Raw genomic sequence first — 18571 nt, 5'->3', positions numbered from 1 at the left:
CTGTGAACAGAACCATTTGACTTGCCAAAGCACCCAAAAAGAATTCAAAAAATTTGAGACGGTGGTGACGATCACAATGTTCAGACTAGCAAGACTGCCAGTTGCCTTTCATCCTGGTTTCTAGATAATGAAACACATTCCAATTGTCTGAGGCAGTTGCATAGTGAGCCTGGTGTGATATCTGATGTTCTGTGCTAGGGTTAACACACAATAATCTCTCACTGGCAGATCACTGAATGCTGTATTTGCCATTTCCTTTCTTCCAGAAATACATAAATATATATATAGAGAGAGAATATAGCCTAAAGCTACATACTAAGACCTCATTTTTATTTAAAAGTATGTTGATACTTTTCAATATACAGAGTTTTAGACTACTTTATGTCCTATCCCATCCATGATCTACAATCATTTACTAGAGATTATGTCTGTAAACACTTTACAAGGGAATAGCCGACATTAGACACAGGGGGCTTGCTTCTGCATAAACAGACTTAGGATGCTGCAAGACTGACAGTCAAAATACGCTGGCAAATCTGGAACATAAAATATACACACAAGGTTGAGGTATAACTGGCCCAAAAAGAAAAAGAAAGAAGAAAATGGAATAGCAGGAAAGTAGATGTAGATGCAGGGAAAGTAATTTATGCCAGACTAAGAATAGCACAAAGATGCAGGAGGGCCACTTGAATTGCTCACCTGTGTAAGACAGTTCTAAAGGTAAAGGATCCCCGGATGGTTAAGTCCAGTCAAAGGCAACTATGGGGTTGTGGCGCTCATCTCGCTTTCAGGCCAAAGGAGCCAGAGTTTGTCCACAGACAGCTTTCTGTGCCATGTGGCCAGCATGACTAAACCGCTTCTGGCACAACGGAACACCGTGATGGAAACCAGAGCGCATGGAAATGCCGTTTACCTTCCCTGCCACAGCAGTACCTATTTATCTACTTGCACTGGCATGCTTTCAAACTGCTAGGTTGGCAGGAGCTGGGACAGAACAACGGGAGCTCACCCCATCATGGGGTTCGAACCGCCAACCTTCTGTTCGGCAAGCCCAAGAGGATCAGTGGTTTAAACCACAGTGCCACCCACATCTAAACAACATCCAACTCACCAAGATCTAAATAAATATGATGCCTGAGGCAGAACATCCAAATGGTGCCCCCCATGTGACAAAGCACAATAAGGCAGAAGATTTTCCAGGTTTATGTCTGAACATTCAAGAAAAGGACATTCATAATTGGCTGGTGGCTTCCTGGTTTATGTATGCTACACGCTCCTGACTAGAGAAGGTATGTTACTCCTTATACTCCTTTATACTTTACAGGTGATTCTAAAATTCTCCCCTCACCTGAATTCCTCAGCAGATGTTGGGAGTTCTGAATTATTTGGTCTTCTTTCCAAAATAAAAACCAATGTATTAGAATTTTTCCATTGCCCTGCTGCTTTAATTCCAAAGTTTTCTACAGGAGCACCATGCCCATATCATTTGTCAAAACTTCAGCTTAGGGAATTAGATGTGGACCCTGGAATGGGTACAACCATTTCCCATGCAGCTGTTTCTTGAAAACAGGATTTGGGATGACAGCAGTGCGGGAATGGATCAGTAACTTTTAATTCTAGTTTCGATTTTATGGCTGGTACATCTGAAAAATCAAGCAGATCTTTCTGTGCATGGAAACCACTGTCTCGGTTGTGCAATAAAGGGCCAAGCACCCATCAATCAGTAATCAATCCAAATGCCTTGCCCTGCAGCTTAAGATTGATCTATTCCAATAAGTAAGCATAGGGTGGTGACCCTCAAGTACAACTGCAAAGAAACTCTTTTGCATTGTAAGCCATTAGTGTGTAAACGCTCATCAGACAAATCCCCCTAAATTCACTACACTGCATTTTCATTACTCAATGCAGCATCTGAGGTCTTTCTCTGTATGTCCCCTCCAAGAGACAGTTGGAAGTTGGCAATGAGAGAACAGGAATTTTCTGTGGCAGCCACACAGTTTCAGAATGCCCTTCCTTGTACCAACTTTGCAATCCTTCCAGCATCAGACAACTTTTTTTTTTTTAATTATCCTAGGTATTTGGACACCCTGGAAAAGACCCTGATGTTGGAAAAGATTGAGGGCACAAGGAGAAGGGGACAACAGAGGACGAGATGGTTGGACTGTGTTCTTGAAGCTACCAGCATGAGTTTGACCAAATTGCAGGAGGCAGTGGAAGACAGGAGTGCCTGGCGTGCTCTGGTCCATGGGGTCACGAAGAGTCGGACATGACTAAACGACTAAACAACAACAAAAAAGATATTTGGACATTGCTAATGGTCAGGGTTTGCTCATTTATTTTTGGTGTTTATCCTTACATTGCTGGGATGGTTATTTTTATGCCCCTGGGCGAATTTTGTGGATGAATGCTTTTAAGATAGTTGTTTTGTTTTAATGGATTTTGTTGTAAATTTTATGCAGTCCCTGTAAATTGCTTCAGAACTCCCTTTTGAGAGAAGCAATGCATAAATAGAATAAATCTAATCTAATCTATTGAATCATCAATGCAAACAGCTCTCCCTATGAATTTTGCAGCAGCAGCAAAAAACACACCCAGAGCTTAGTTAGCATCTCCATAATTGGTTGGGCTGGAGAGAGGATGGACAGGGGGCTTGAGAAGGACACTGAACCATAGTTTAGTATTACTTCTCAAAGAGGCCATACAGAAGGTGGAAAGGGGCTTTAGTTTAGGCAAGAGATAGAGCAGAACAAGGGAATATAAGGTCCATGGGTCACAGCTCTTCTTGGGGTCCCTAGAAACTTGAGAAGCATAGGCAGAGAATAGCTAAGTGCAAACCACATGAAGAAATGGAGAGCTGTAAAGAAGAAGAAACTTGGAAGCAAATGAAGTACAGGAAACCCCAGGAAGCACAGCTCCGTAATCAGCATGACATTAGAGATATTTTCCACTCCACTGGGAAGGGCAGGAAGGAATATTGAAAAGACTCTCCCCCCTCCTCACCAAATATTTGGCAAAGTAAAATAAGAAAGTCATTAAAAAGCAAGGATATAAAACTGATCTGCCTTTGGGGAGAAATGGAAGAAAGAGCAGCAACCAGCAGGATAAAAGGTGGCAACCTGCCACATAATTAATAATAAATACTACCACCAAATGCATGCAATACATAAACATTTTATTAACGTATTGAGGTCTTGAGTTCTGATAAGCCTGACCGGGTTTTACTATAACAATTACACTTAAAACAACTCACAACGGCTCCCTTTCTTGATGATTATGATTATGTCACACACAAAAGCAACTCCTCAAGTTTATTTCTATACTGGGAAGCTGATGTTCCCTTTAACACTATTTAAATGTTGTTGCTTTTTTAAAAAAAGCGCATTTGGCCTTATATTACACTTGAATGTAACATAAAGAAAAGCACAAACATTGTAACTCAACTGGACAGTTTTATTTCAAACAGAGCTCTTTATCCAATATCTAGACACAATAAAAATCCCCACCACCACCCAATGCTTCAACCCAACTTTCCCTTCTCCAATGTTCCTCCTGAAATGGGCTGCCAGGCCTTTTTCACAGGGTGAAGAGGACTGCATTAAATGATTGACACGAGCAAGTCATTCAACAAACACTTCAAGGGCTGCCACATAGAAAAGAGCAAAGACTTGTTCTCTTATGCCTCAAGGGTAGGGATGAGTGAATATGTCCATTTTGGTTTTTCATTTTTCCAATCTTGCGTTTGGTTTGCCACATCAGGTTTCTTTTCTTTTTTTTCCTTTTTAGGAGTCCCCATAAAATTCACCAGTGCTTTAGTGCGAATTTCATGCATTTTATTGCATCTTTGCATTCGACTGAACTCAGTAGAACTTGATTCGGAGTACGTATACACTGTTAGTCCAAGCTAACTTGAAAATTGTTTCTATCAAAACGAGATGCCTACTCACAATATCAAAACCATGGCATTCTGAAATGATTCTGAAACACTATGTAGCATGACAGCCTGTATTATGTTTAGAAATGAACAATTTATTCCAAAAGCTCTTTCTAGTGATATCCTCGCTAGATAGTTTCAAATGATAAGAAGATAAAAAGTGTAGACTACTTCCAACAGGGTAATGGTACATTCAATAATCAAACATTTAAGTGTAGCTACGGATGCGGGTGGCACTGTGGGTTAAACCACAGAGCCTAGGACTTGCCGATTCGAAGGTCGGCGGTTCGAATGCCCGCAACGGGGTGAGCTCCCGTTGCTCGGTCCCTGCTCCTGCCAACCTAGCAGTGTGAAAGCATGTCAAAGTGCAAGTAGATAAATAGGTACCAGCAGGAAGGTAAACGGCGTTTCCGTGCGCTGCTCTGGTTCGCCAGAAGCGGCTTAGTCATGCTGGCCACATGACCCGGAAGCTGTACGCCGGCTCCCTCGGCCAATAAAGCAAGATGGTCGCTGCAACCCCAGAGTCGGCCACAACTGGACCTAATGGTCAGGGGACCCTTTACCTTTACCTTTAATGTAGTATTTTAAAGATACATTCTGACAGATTGTGGATTTACACATGCGTACTTTATCTTCTTCCTTGTGAAAATGTGCACCCAACTGGTAATGTAAATAATTTATCCTGGATATAAACGCATGGGCAAAACCTTAAAAGGGCAACCAGAAGACAGAAAACGGGGGGTGGGGGGTAGGAAGCAGAGAAGAAAAACAGTTAGCAGTGAAGGGACAATGCCATTAAGTATCTAAAAATAGAGGGGGTTGTAGGAAGTTCCTTGGGGGGGGGGGAATGGATCTCCCATTGTCCTAAGATCCTGGTATGGCCAGTTAAGATGCATAAGGAGTTACAATCTTTAACACACCATTTCCTTCCTACTGTTCCTTAAAGCAAAGAAACTGATTAAACATCCTGCCACACACTACAAGCCCTTCCATAGCATTTGTTCCTTTTAAAACTGAGCAAGGTCATTCACATGTTGAATTGCTGCTCTCTGCATGAATATGCCAAGATTGCAGCCCTGAATCAATAGCATTGCACGTGGGGATGTTGAAGCCAGCTGTGAAATCATAGAAAAAAACTTAGCATACGTCAGCTACACATTTATATTACAAATATTTGCACCTACTGAAAAATGTTTTTATTTCTAATTTTAGGTCATTGCATCCCCATTAGAGTAGCTGTGTGCTCATTTAAGACCTAATCATGTTCTTTTCTGCTTTACAATGAAGTGTGTTGGTTGGATTTTCATCACTGAATAGCAGTGATTTACACCAGGGTTTGCTGTTTCTACTCTCAGCCCTTCTCATGTGGTAATTGCCACTACCATCTCCTTGGCAATAATAGGGTTTGGAAGTTCCTGCCTCACTTCATCATGGGACAGTGCTGTGAGGAGGAAATGTCATTTCATTTTCAACTGACCATAGTTTGTTGTTATGTGCGGACCTGGAATTGTGGCTGATCTTAACTATGGCTTAGGGAAACAGGCCAACGCCAGAACCCACAATCTGAAGTTTGTCCTGGTTTGAACATAATGACAAAAAGCAGCTACAGTGGTACCTCGGGTTAAGTACTTAATTCGTTCCGGAGGTCTGTTCTTAACCTGAAACTGTTCTTAACCTGAAGCACCACTTTAGCTAATGGAGCCTCCTGCTGCCGCCACGCTGCTGGAGCCCGATTTCTGTTCTTATCCTAAAGCAAGGTTCTTAACATGAAGCACTATTTCTGGCTTAGCGGAGTGTGCAACCTGAAGCGTATGTAACCCGAGGTACCACTGTACTTGGAAATGGAAACCAAAACTTCTGCCCTTCTCCTCACAGCTATACTGGAATTGTAGGGGAGAGGCACGGTTGTGAGGACAAGGCTTGTTCATGAAATGCTAAACCCCAGTTTAGTGTTACATCTGAACACAGACAACATCAACATGGGGAGAGACAGAAGAAACTGCCTTATGCAGAGTCAGATCATTGGTCCCTCTAGTACTGTTGACACTGACTGGCATTGGCTCTCCAGGATTTCAGACAGACCTCTTCCTAGTCATACCAGGAGATGCCAAGGTTTTAACCTGGACTTTCTGCATGCAAAGTATGCACTGAGCTACAGCCCCTCCCCACAGCCATGGTCATGAGTTACAGATGTACCGTACTTATTATAACCATAATACATGCTAACTATGGACCAGGTTTTGCAAACCCTGGCCACGATGAGATCTCTGGTGAGCATTAACATCTCAAACTGGACCAAGGAGTGCAATAACCCATGCCAGAGAACATCAGTCACACTAAATAGAGGCACCAATGCCGCAAGACCGCCATTAGCTTCCTTTTGCATTCTCATCATAATTTAGATCACTAGTCCTGACCTTCAACACCTTATAAAAAAGAAAGCAAATGGACCTTGATCATTTAGGTACTTGCCCCTATTAACATGAAAGGAAAGAATAACTATTTCCCCCCAGCACTTTGAATCCAGTTAAAAATCTGCATTTATTTACTTTTTTTTTTTTTTTTTTTTTTTACAAAAACTACGTCAAGGATTTTAACTGAAAAGCTTAAAAATACACTGCAAGATCCAAAGGACTGAAAATGCAACTTCCTGTGAGCACCCACTTTACTTTCTGAGCTGACAGTCCTCTAGTCACACCTATTTATGACCAGTTAGGTAACTCACTGGAAGAATGCCATTCATAAGAGTTTGCCAAGGAAAACGGGCAAAAATGGTTTGAAGTTGGGAATCTTCCAACAGCCACAAGCTATCAGATCAATGGACTTTAGTTTACAAGGTGCTAATGGAGATACATTACTGGACACTATTGAATTAATAATTAGGATAAATAAATAACTCAAGAGTTAGCATAATTTATGGGGCTGTGTTGGCTCGCCAGATGCAGCTTGTCACGCTGGCCACGTGACCCGGAAGTGTCTTCGGACAGCGCTGGCCCCCGGCCTCTTAAGCGAGATGAGCGCACAACCCCAGAGTCAGACACGATTGGCCCGTAAGGGGAAGGGGTACCTTTACCTTTACCTTTATGGGGCTGACTGGTTTGTGCTGGTAGCATGAATGTCTGTTGTAAACAAACTGAAGGCACAAATTGAGGTTTCAGGAGCGCAGTCACGTGAACCTCCGCAAGGATTCTCAAATCTCTTTTGAGTTTTTAATACTGTACAAAATGAAGTTACATACCTTCTGGGCTCCACAAATATTCAATTCATAGCTTTATTTGCTCTGGTGTTTGCCTCCTGTCTACCCTGTATAACAAACAATATATCCATCTGAATTTCCGGAGGGATGTGATAAGACTAAGAGTCTATATTGGAAAGGGAGTGGGAAATGTGCAGGAACTGTGCTCAGAACTGTACCACTAACACCAAAAGCTGGGTATACACAGCACACCCCAATTTTTGTCTCATCAAACCACATAAGCATGGTGTACAGCACCTATATTAACGTATAGCGTTTATACACTTACTAAGCACAATTATGCTTATAGTTATATATAACACAGTATTTAAGTTGATTCACTCATTAAGTGCAAATATGCCCATTTCATTATGGGACATTACTTGGAGTAGAGCCTCAAGTTTGGGAAACTCTGGACTAAAGTAGACTTTGGTCACAATCCAGAAAGGCAGCAATGAACAGTGCACCCTGTGGTGAAAGGCCTGTCATTAGTGACACAAGTTCATCACCTGAGGGTTTTTCCTGGATTCTGTGATTTGCAGCTTTGCTTCCCGCCAAACTCCAAGTGGTTGAAGCCTGCAACCCTTTTTCTCTGAAAAGGATAATCAATTCTGCTTCAGTAATATTAAGGAGTGACTTCAGTGGGCAGGCCAGAAATGGGAAGAAGAAGAAGAAGCCAATATTTTCAGCACAAAATCACTGCTATGAACTGTAGTAAAACATTTCTTTCTTTCTGAAAAGGTCAATACATGGCACTGCTCAGGGTAGTCCATGCATGACACAGTTCAGCTAAAATTGATTAGTGTAATTTTATGAAAGAAACGTTCAATTATTATTGCACTGTATTTGGAGACTTTGACCCTGATTTATCCCAGAGTTGAAGCCCTGATAATCTATGTGCTAAGTTCATCCTGGTGGATAATAGAAAATTCTGCTCCATTTCCTCTGGGACTTCATGCTCATTAGTCACAGCATACCAATTAAAAGCTTTGTTAGAAAACCAGAGGAATGCGACACAGCACATGTACAGACCAGGAAGCTGCTTTCACATCCAGCACGGATGAGTGGCTTTGTATGGGACGCCAAGAATCACATTAGTAGGTCGTGTGCATCAGTGTGCAAGTTCAACAAAAGAAGTGAATGATTTTTTTTTCCAGTCAGCACAACTCTTTTAAATTCTGACCGCTATCAATTAAAAGATCTTGCATTTCTCTCCAACGGTAATTTTAAAGTGAAAAAAGAGATAGGGATAATATATACATTCACACATGCAAACAAACTGCAACTTTAAAATGACCTCCCGAGAAACAAACATTTCTGATTGTCCAACAGCTACCCCAGCCGACAAAGGTGAAGTTGGGGTTAATGCCACAACAAACTGCTTATGAGCTAAAACAACAACTATTTTGCATTGGATTATTGGCATTATATGCCACTGTCAAGTGTTCCTGACAGTAATTCTTAATTAAGAAAATAATAGGATTCCGTGTCTGTGCTCTGATCGCGAAGCCAACTGACTCCATCTCAATCCAAAAACACCCAATGCGTCTCAACAGACTTGCAATTTATTTAATGCAATGGGTTCTTATTAGAGATAAATTGCCCAGCCGCCATCGTAGCATGAATATTCATATATACATATACTGTAGATATATGTTTATGTCCAAGGACCCTCTTAGCATTCTTTCAGCATTTCTCAACTGTTAACCTGTTGCTTCCAAAAAGATTTCATTACTGCTTCCAATTCCCAGATTGCGCTAGTGCTGCCACAAAACTTAACTGCAAGCAATAATGCCCACCTTTCAACTTAAATATTCATTTCTGCAAATCAAGTGCAGTATAATGGCAATGCTTTGGCACATATTCTGCATTACTGAAATATTATTCTCTAACATATTCCACTTGTGACACATATAATAACAAATCATGAAAATTGTCTTGTGGTGAATGCATGGAGAAATTGTGCACAGGAGGGTAAACTGTTGCTGCAGGGCTTAAACAGAAGGGAAAGCAACAGTTTAATGGGCTAGAGATCTGAAATGTGGGTGGAATTTTTTTTCCAGGGCTTTGTTTTTCTGTGGAAAATTATGTTTCATAAGTTCAACTGGTAACAATGAATGGATGCCAATCGCAAATCAGTATTAGGCAAGGTTGGCAGTTTAGAAGTTTTAGCTTTGGTGAAAATAAGCATGCTAAATTACTCACTACAATCTTACCAATAGAAACTGAAACTTTTCCAGTTCAATTTAAAAGCAACAACAACAACCCACGTCATTCTTAGAGATGCTGGTGAACTTCACTGAACTCAGGTTTGGAAGGAAACTTGAGGGCAAGTGTGTGGAACCTTTGACCCTTCAGAGTTTGCTGAACCAGATTTTGATCATCCCTGGCCATTGGCTTTGTTTGCTAGGGCTGATGGCAGCTGAATTTGAGCAACATCTGGAGGACCAAAGAGTCTCAACATCTGCTTCAGCATCCTTCTCCCCTCAGCCTTCCTCCCACCCCTGCAAGCCATTCTACCAAACCTCCTATCCATTGCCTGTTGTGCTAGTTAACAAACAGCATACTGAGTCATCAGGGACCATAGGAGAGGCAAGACTCCTGCTCTTCTTTCTCTCCCTCACACACACACCTTCAAGGTAAGGAAAGAGAGTATTCTTGATGGGCTGGTGGGAGGCAGCGACATTTCCCCAAATACACAGATTGGCTTAGGAATTTTTGCCCAAGTTTTTCTGGGGGTTTTCTTCTTCTGGTAGCTGCAGGAAATTGACAAGCCAGTTCAAAGAGAACTGACTTCTAATATTCCATTATTGATGGTTAAGCTGCCTGTAGGGTAGGCCATAGCTGTGGACAGTTGTACCCAAATCTAGACCTGGAAAATGTGTTCATTGAGAGCCAGAGTGGTGTAGTGATTAGTGTCAGACTAGTAGCTGGGAGGGGACGCGGGTGGCGCTGTGGGTTAAACCACAGAGCCTAGGACTTGCCGATCATAAGGTTGGCAGTTCGAATCCCCGCAACTGAGTGAGCTCCCGTTGCTGGGTCCCTGCTCCTGCCAACCTAGCAGTTCCAAAGCACATCAAAGTGCAAGTAGATAAATAGGTACCACTCCGGCGGGAAGATAAACGGCGTTTCCATGTGTTGCTCTGGTTCACCAGAAGAGGCTTAGTCATGCTGGCCACATGACCCGGAAGTTGTACGCTGGCTCCCTTGGCCAATAAAGCAAGATGAGCACTGCAACCCCAGAGTCGGCCACGACTGGACCTAATGGTCAGGGGTCCCTTTACCCTTTACTGTACACAAGTACAATAAATATCCTAACATATCTCTCTCTGGGGCTTCAGAAATTATTATTATTATTATTATTATTATTATTATTATTATTATTATTATTTTATACCCCACCCATCTGGCTGGGTTTCCCCAACCACTCTGGGCAGCTTCCAACAAAACACTAAAATACAATAACCTATTAAACATTAAAAGCCTGAAAATTTGGGCTGGAAGAGTTAAGACAATGGAGCCTCAAAAGCAGGAAGTGGAAAATGTTGCTCTGCTGACCAGGCAAAGCCTCCTTTGCACCCAACCTGGCCACAGTTCAGAAACATCGCAGTGCCTGCACACCTCATTCCTGCCTGCACCCAGAGAGGACTCTGAGACTTCACCACACAGCCCCAGCCAGCACACTTGCCCAGGAGTAGCTGAAAGTTGTGGCGCCTTCCAGTCGTTGAGAACTACTACTACAATTATCCTTGACCACTCACTGGCCTCACTGACTAGGACCAGGGCTTTGTTTCAGCCAGTACGTGGCAGTATACTCTACCGCCACCTCTTTCTCCTCCCTGCGTTGAAGAATCTGCCCTGCGTATGCTTTCCTAGGCAGCAAACAAAGCCTGCATGCTGAGTTTACAGCCTGGGAAATAGATCCCGCCCGCTTGCTGAATTAGCAAATCAAGAGTGAGCAAAGGGGCAGGCCTCCAGGGGGCACACAATCCATGGCTTGCTCTGCAGCCACTTTCCATTTGAACTGCTGGATCGTTTCCCCCGCTCGTGTATTACTTCTGGTTTTACAGGGGCAGCAATTGCGCGTGGCTCCCAGCACTGTTTCCCTTGCACCATTGAGACTGACCCAGAAACTCCAGCAGGTGCAGAATGCAGTGGCGAGACTCCTTACGGGGTCCTCGCTGCAAGACCACATTCACCCGGTGCTATACCAGCTGCACTGGCTCCCAGTGGAGTACAGGATCAGGTTTAAGGTGTTGGTTTTAACCTTCAAAGCCCTATACGGCCTAGGACCCTCGTACCTACAGAACCGCCTCTCCTGGTATGTCCCACAGAGGAACTTACGGTCTTCAAACAGAAACATATTGGAGGTCCCAGGCCACAGGGAGGTTAGGCTGGCCTCAACCAGAGCCAGGGCTTTTTCGGCTGTAGCTCTGATCTGGTGGAACGCTCTGTCACAAGAGACTAGGGCCCTGCGGGACTTGACATCTTTCTGCAGGGTCTGCAAGACAGAGCTGTTCCACCAGGCCTTTGGCCAGGGCACAGCCTGACTCCCTCCTTTGGCAATCCTCACAGAACTTCTAGCCCAATGGTTGCCATTAATTTGATTGGAATTAATTTTATAATGAAATGATTTTAGAATGTTTTATCATTTTACTGTTGTTAGCCGCTCTGAGCCCGGCTTCGGCTGGGAGGGCGGGATATAAATAAAAATTATTATTATTATTATTATTATTATTATTATTATTATCCCTCCTGAATCCTGCCTAACTTTTGCAGGCTGTTCTGAATTCCAGTTCCAAACAGTGGGCATGTGGGCTGGGGTTGGTGTGCATTGCAGTCCAAAATATTGGAGAACACCATGATGGGGAAAGCTGTTCTAGCAAGAATGCATAAAATAAAAATAGCAGCCAAAGAACAGAAACTTATGTGCCGCTCATGCATGTACATGCTACCCAGTTCACTTCAATGCTGGGATGTCTCCACCTATACAAGCATGCTCAGAGATGTCCTGGACTCTGAAGTTAATGTAAAAGGCATTCCATGCAGAAGTATGGATTACACATCTTTTAGCTTCAGCAGGGCACAATTGGTGAGAAATTCCTCATTAATATCTCTCAATCCTCCTGTTCATCCTGTGAGTTCAAGCAAACACTGAACAGAGCTTTCCAAAGTTACGTTATTTGCCCTTGGAAAAGAGCCATAAGACCCAAAATGCATCAGAGATTTTATAGAAGCAGGAAGAATATCTTCAGGCTTGACTGAACAGTGTGGATTAGTAATAAAGGCTACATTTCCTCATATTTGTGTACCACAGCTGTTTTCTACAGACAGGGCTTATGTGCCTTGGCTCAGCTAAACCTTATCATGGGAGCTATAGCTTCTGCCTGCAAATCAGTGCCCCCACCAGAATAGAAGGCTGTCTGGCCCAATGTACATCCTTATTATGTGCTGTTTCACCTTTCCAATTTTTCACCTTTTTCAAAGCTTTCTTACTCAAAGACTCCTCCTATTTGGTAAGCACAAAGGGCTCTAATCAGTTTTTTCTTATATTGGTCTATAATGCATATGTAAAACCGACATTGGTATGGGTGTGTGTTTCATCTCAGTTCCCTTTGACATTCTGTCCTCTGTTAACAACAGTCGCAGGTTGCAGAAACCACATGAGAAAGAAGCTAAAGGGCCTTTTGACTATTTTGGCAATTTTGCTCAGAAAAGGATTAAACCAAGGGAACACCATGACCCAAGAAGTTGCTGGACAACAATTCCTACCAGCCCCAAGCAGAATGTGAAAGGGACCGGGATGATGCGAGTTTGAGTCCAGCAACATCTGAAAAACACCATGTTGGCTACCAGTAGCCTAAACATGCCATACACTGAGCCAATAACATGCTGAGGTGTTAAGGAATTTCCCCTGCACTGCAAAGCAAATTCTGGCTATTATCAGTGTAGTAGGAATGTTGCCTTTGGTTAGCGACATCGGCTGGGGCCAATGGAACCTTCCCCTTCCAACACAAAGGGCACTTTCGGGGTGGGGGTGTCCAATGTTTGACAGTATAGGGAGTAATGCTTTAAACTCCACGTACTCCATGGTTTCAGTCCAGCTGCCCACCTAGAGTAGCTATTGTTAAAGAGGAAACAGATACCTTCCATGCATGACTGAATTTAATATCATGTCTGTTTGGACCCTGACAGAAGGGACAACTGCCCTGGAAATACTAAGGGAGGGATTGTTTCATTGCTTTGGGGGTAGGCTGCCTTCTTTAAATTTAGAGCAGTACGAAGTGCTCTGCCTGGGGTTAGGGGGCAATGATTTGCTACTAGGTTAGTGTCCTTTTCAGGTCTATGCCCTGGCCTTGGCAGGAATCTATTCCTGAAGGCATTCATATGAAATCATACTCAGCAACTTCCTTTCATTGCCAAGTCATTAAAAAAATTAAGGTAACCATAATTATAAGCTCTAAAAACCACATGCTTTATGTAAGAGTGCATATTTTTTTAATTTTCAGTTGTTATCCATCCAGCTGCCCACCCAAATCACACCTACCTTTCTCGCATACCCTTTTAAGTAGCTAGTCTTATTGAAACCGCCTTTCATTATTTTAGTGGCACACCAAGTGCTGAAGTGAATACTTTATTAGATTAAAACAATCAATGTATGATTTACTTTAGTGTGTTCATCAGAGGCAGTAACTTTTCAGTTTTCCAGGATTGTACCCACTCATAGGAAAACTGGATTCCATCATCACTTTCGGGAGACTTTACTGTCTTAAAAATACAGGTGTGAATCAGCACTTAACTGGTTCCGTGGCTCATTTCAGCCAGAACTTCAAAATCATCAATGCTGGAGCGCGATGTGTTTTAAAACCTCATTTTTGTCAGCCCCTTCTTTGAAACTGTATATAAAAGTATGAAAATTGTTTTCTTGCATCCTCTTTTTTCTTTTCCTTTACTCTTTCCAGTTCTGAGAAAGAAACTACAGGCAAACAAAACAAAACGTGGTAACACAAGTACCATGTTCAATGCATTACGTTCAAAGACTGTGCTTTCTAATGTTTCAAACCATTTGTGGGATAATTGTTTTGACTTACTTCACACATTAAGCAAAATGCCACAAATTGGTTTTTCATTTTTTCATGATAATATTTGAACCTGTAGTCTTTAGCACCTCAAAGCAATATGCCACCATCTTAATTATTAAAATGTGACTGTTTGTATACAAATTTGTAAGCAGGAAATGGTAATTAAGAATTCAAATATAGTTATGGGTAACAAAGCAAAACTTTAATTAAAGTCTTATTGCAGAAAGGGCACAAAACTTTCACGGAGTGCATAAAACACTTTTTCTGCATGCAAAAATCCTAGCCACGTAATTTTGTGCCAAAGTAAAAACTGTGTATTTTAAAAACTTACTTACAATTTTGTTGTTAAAGTAAGCCAGATTTTTTTTTGTTCCCGTTAAAATAAGCCAGAATTAGCAGAGTAATGTAAAGCATCCAGTAACAGCCTTGCTCTGCTCCTCGGGGACGTAGAGGAATCATTTCAACATCTTCAAGAGTTTCCTTTTCCAGCATACCAAAAATGTAGCCACACTTACTCTTTTTAAAGGGCCCTCGAGTGTTGATTGTTAAGATTTCTTCTCTTCAGTATTATATGGCTGAATATTCACTCCAGTCGAATCACCGTGCTCCTTTTATCGGCAGTGACATTTATCATCACCCTGCTTAGGTTATGTTACTGCTACATGCAGACATTTGAATCAGAATGAGACAGTTCTCTTAAGTTGTTGTACGTTAAAGGAAAACATGTGGAGGATTTCCTGCTGAGAGTTCCCAGCAGAGGCACAAATTCAAGGGTGTGTGGAAACTACTTGTCAAAGCTTTCTCTTCATTTGTATCAACAGTATGCATCTGAGCAATGAAAGGATGAATTCGTTGCTGCTGCTCTTCAAGATAGCCCTCTAATACATCTGCCATTCCCCTAAGCAACCCTCAGCTCATAGGAGCAACTCAACAACCCACACAGAGCAGACAGGGCTCCTTTGCCTTCCAAGTAAAGGTAAAGGTAAAGGTACCCCTGCCCGTACGGGCCAGTCTTGACAGACTCTAGGGTTGTGCGCCCATCTCACTCAAGAGGCCGGGGGCCAGCGCTGTCCGGAGACACTTCCGGGTCACGTGGCCAGCGTGACATCGCTGCTCTGGCGAGCCAGAGCCGCACACGGAAACGCCGTTTACCTTCCCGCCAGTAAGCGGTCCCTATTTATCTACTTGCACTTTGACGTGCTTTCGAACTGCTAGGTTGGCAGGCGCTGGGACCGAACAATGGGAGCGCACCCCGCCGCGGGGATTCGAACCGCCGACCTTTCGATCGGCAAGCCCTAGGCGCTGAGGCTTTAACCCACAGCGCCACCCGCGTCCCTTGCCTTCCAAGTAGTGGAACGCTATTTCTGGAATACCACTGCAGACCAAGAGAAACTAATACATAGGTGAATGCCAAAACAACAAGTTTCGCAGCTGACCTAGCCTCTTCTCTCTTAATCCACTTCAGGTCAGTCACACGCATGAAACCAGCATCTGGAAAATTATTTATTGAAATAAGTGTATTATGGGTAAGTGCCACAATACATTTCTGCTTCCTGGCTCTACATTTTTTATTTGGTAAACTAAAGATACCAGTTGCTTTGGCATCAAGGAACACTGTAGAAAATGAAAGTAATTTTCATACACCACGACTAGTTTTGCAGATGAAATAATGGCGGGATTTTAGTATAAATCACATTTTCTGTGATTTACTTTTCGTTATGTGCATATTCTGCCTATGCTAGATGTTCAAGGCACTTCAGAATAAAGCTATCATTATAAACATTGCAAACGACACAACACAGGCCCAATATTAAAATGCACACAGCAGATACACCCACTCTATATCTGTCCTTCACAAATTTATTCGCAAGGTCTGAACGTTCGGTTGAATATTCTTAGATTCTTAGAATATTCTTTGCATGTTCAGCTGTACACATGTAGAAGCCCCCTTCAGATCTTCCTGCTCAACACAGGAAGGCTGGGAATGGAATGGGCATACCTGGTATGCCTGCCTCTTTTTCATCCCCAGTTTGATATTTACACATTATTTCTGAATGCCTGAAGAGGACTAGAATGCTCTCCCCTGGCCCCTGCCATATATCACTTGGTCTGGATCAAGCTCAAGAGTGAAGGACTGCTCTGTGAGAAGGTAAAGATCTTCCAGGTTCCTGCTGTTGGAAAGAATCACATCTAAAAAGAGGAATATGCTACCTTAGATCCTGAATGTAACAAACCTTCAATCAAGGATTTCTCCCTATCTACAGTGTATTAATAATCTCTTCATTTTATGTCTTGTAACAATCTAATATTTTTCACAGGAGTCCTGAAGCCAAATAATTATTTGAGAAAGTCAGACCACATTTCATTATTAAACAGTGAGATTGGAGTCCTTGGGATTTGATAAAAGGGAAATGGGGGAGAGCTCAGGCCGCCAAAGCCCAAGCAACCCAAACAAAAATAAACAGCACCTAAAATTTATTGCTTCTTACATGTTCAGTTGAAGCCATTTTCAGGGCAAGGGGAAGATGGAGAGGATATCTGTCATATAATCCAAAGGTTTAATATTATGGAAAATGCTTTCCTTCCTCATCTATCTGAGATAGAGTGGCCAATTTTAAATGTATATATAATAAGGGAGTGAACAGAGGCAGAAGTGGAGGAAAGTACAGAATGCATACGAAAAGGACTCAGAAAAAATTCTAGATCCATTTTTAGGAGGAGTGAGAAAGGGGCACCCTGACCCTGTTGATTCTCTTTGATGTCTCAGCAGCTTTCAACAACATCAACCTTAGTGGTCTTCTGGGGTCACCGTCTCAGCTGGGTATCTGGAGACACTGTAATGTGGTGGTCCTCCCTCTACTTCAGTGGTCAACTCCAGAAAGTAATTATTGAGGAGCACTGCTTAGCTGGATGGGTTCTCCAGCATGGAGAGCCGCAAGAGTCGGATCTGCCCCCCACATTGCTTAACCTACATATGAAAATGTTGGGGGGGGGGTCATATGGAGTTTTGGAATGCATTGTCATCAGTATGCTGATGACAGGCGGCTCTATTTCTCCTTTTCATTTTCTGCAGGTGAGGCAGTAGATGTGCTGGATTGTGATCATGGACAGCCTGAGAGTCAAAACAAAAACACAAAAAACCCCACCTGAGACTTAATCCAGACAAAATTGAGATGCTGCTAGTGGGTGGTTGCTCTGTTGAGCTGAGTGGTGTGTAGCCTGGTCTAGATGGGGTCACACTCCCTCTGAAGAAGCAAGTTCATAGCTTGGGGTTTTTCCTGGCTCCTTTACTGTCACTTAATACGCAGGTGGAATCGAGGGCAGAGAGTGCCTTGCAGCAGTTTAGCCTGCTGGTCAGTGGCAGAATTATTGGCATTGGTATTAGGGCACAGCTGAGCCCCCCCCCCCCCCCGTTATTAGCATGTATATTATTAACTGAAAGGATAGCTTTGAAACATGAACATGAACAATTGCCGCTGTTGAATTCTAGTATTTTAGTTTGTTGTGCTGTTTCCACTAGAAGTGACAGAGTCTCCGCCTCCCCATCTGTCCCAAGGATCCAATCAGGAGGGCCCTAGCAGGACGACCGAGAGGCTACCCACCCTGTCTTTAAAGGTAAAGGTAAAGGGACCCCTGACCATTAGGTCCAGTCACGGACGACTCTAGGGTTGCGGTGCTCATCTTGCTTTATTGGCCGAGGGAGCCGGTGTTCAGCCGCTTCTGGCAAACCAGAGCAGCGCACGGAAGCACCTTTTACCTTCCTGCTGGAGCGTTACCTATTTATCTACTTGCACTTTGATGTGCTTTCGAATTGCTAGGTTGGCAGGAGCAGGGACCGAGCAACAGGAGCTCACCCTGTCACGGGGATTCGAACCGCCGACCTTCTGATTGGCAAGTCCTAGGCCCTGTGGTTTAACCCACAGCGCCACCCTGTTTTTATCCAGTTGCAAATAACTTCAAGGCAGGTCTAATGCTTAATTGGGGTCAAAAACCCTAATTAAACATATAGCTTTCCCCCTCCCCTCACTGACAGCAGCGGATCGAATTCTGCAGGGGCTTCTCTGCACCACACAGGCTCAATGCCTCTGCTCAACAGGTGTTCATTGGCGTGGCTGCTGCTTTGTAAGAGATCCAGTATGGTGTAGCAGTTAGAGTGTTTGACTAAGATGTGAGAGACCAAGGTTCAAATCCTCACACAGACACAAAGCTTGCTGGGTGACTTTGGGCCAGTCACTCACTCTCAGACTAATCTACATCACAGGGTTGTTTTGAGGATAGGAATGGCTAGAGAGGAAGGTATGCCACCCTGGAACCTCCAATCTT

General features: G+C 43.0%; 1 protein-coding gene across 14 annotated transcripts in view; it reads right to left on the bottom strand.

Moving 5' to 3' along the window:
• KIAA1217 overlaps positions 1 to 18571 on the bottom strand; it is a 358062-nt gene that overhangs the window by 213232 nt on the left and 126259 nt on the right. Inside the window, exon 1 of one of the 14 annotated variants that reach the window (XM_083406006.1) lies at positions 14764 to 14927. The exons of 11 other annotated variants lie outside the window; for them this stretch is intronic. The gene's annotated coding sequence lies outside the window, so the exon portion shown is untranslated. Of the gene's footprint in view, positions 1 to 14583; positions 14677 to 14763; positions 14928 to 18571 lie in introns of those variants that run through there. 2 more of the 14 variants (XM_083406001.1, XM_083406008.1) reach the window with 2 other exon arrangements.

The sequence above is a fragment of the Podarcis tiliguerta genome (assembly GCF_965153285.1).
Source record: "Podarcis tiliguerta genome assembly, chromosome: 12".
NCBI classification, from domain to species: domain Eukaryota; kingdom Metazoa; phylum Chordata; class Lepidosauria; order Squamata; family Lacertidae; genus Podarcis; species Podarcis tiliguerta.
This window is presented reverse-complemented; position numbering and strand designations above follow the sequence as displayed.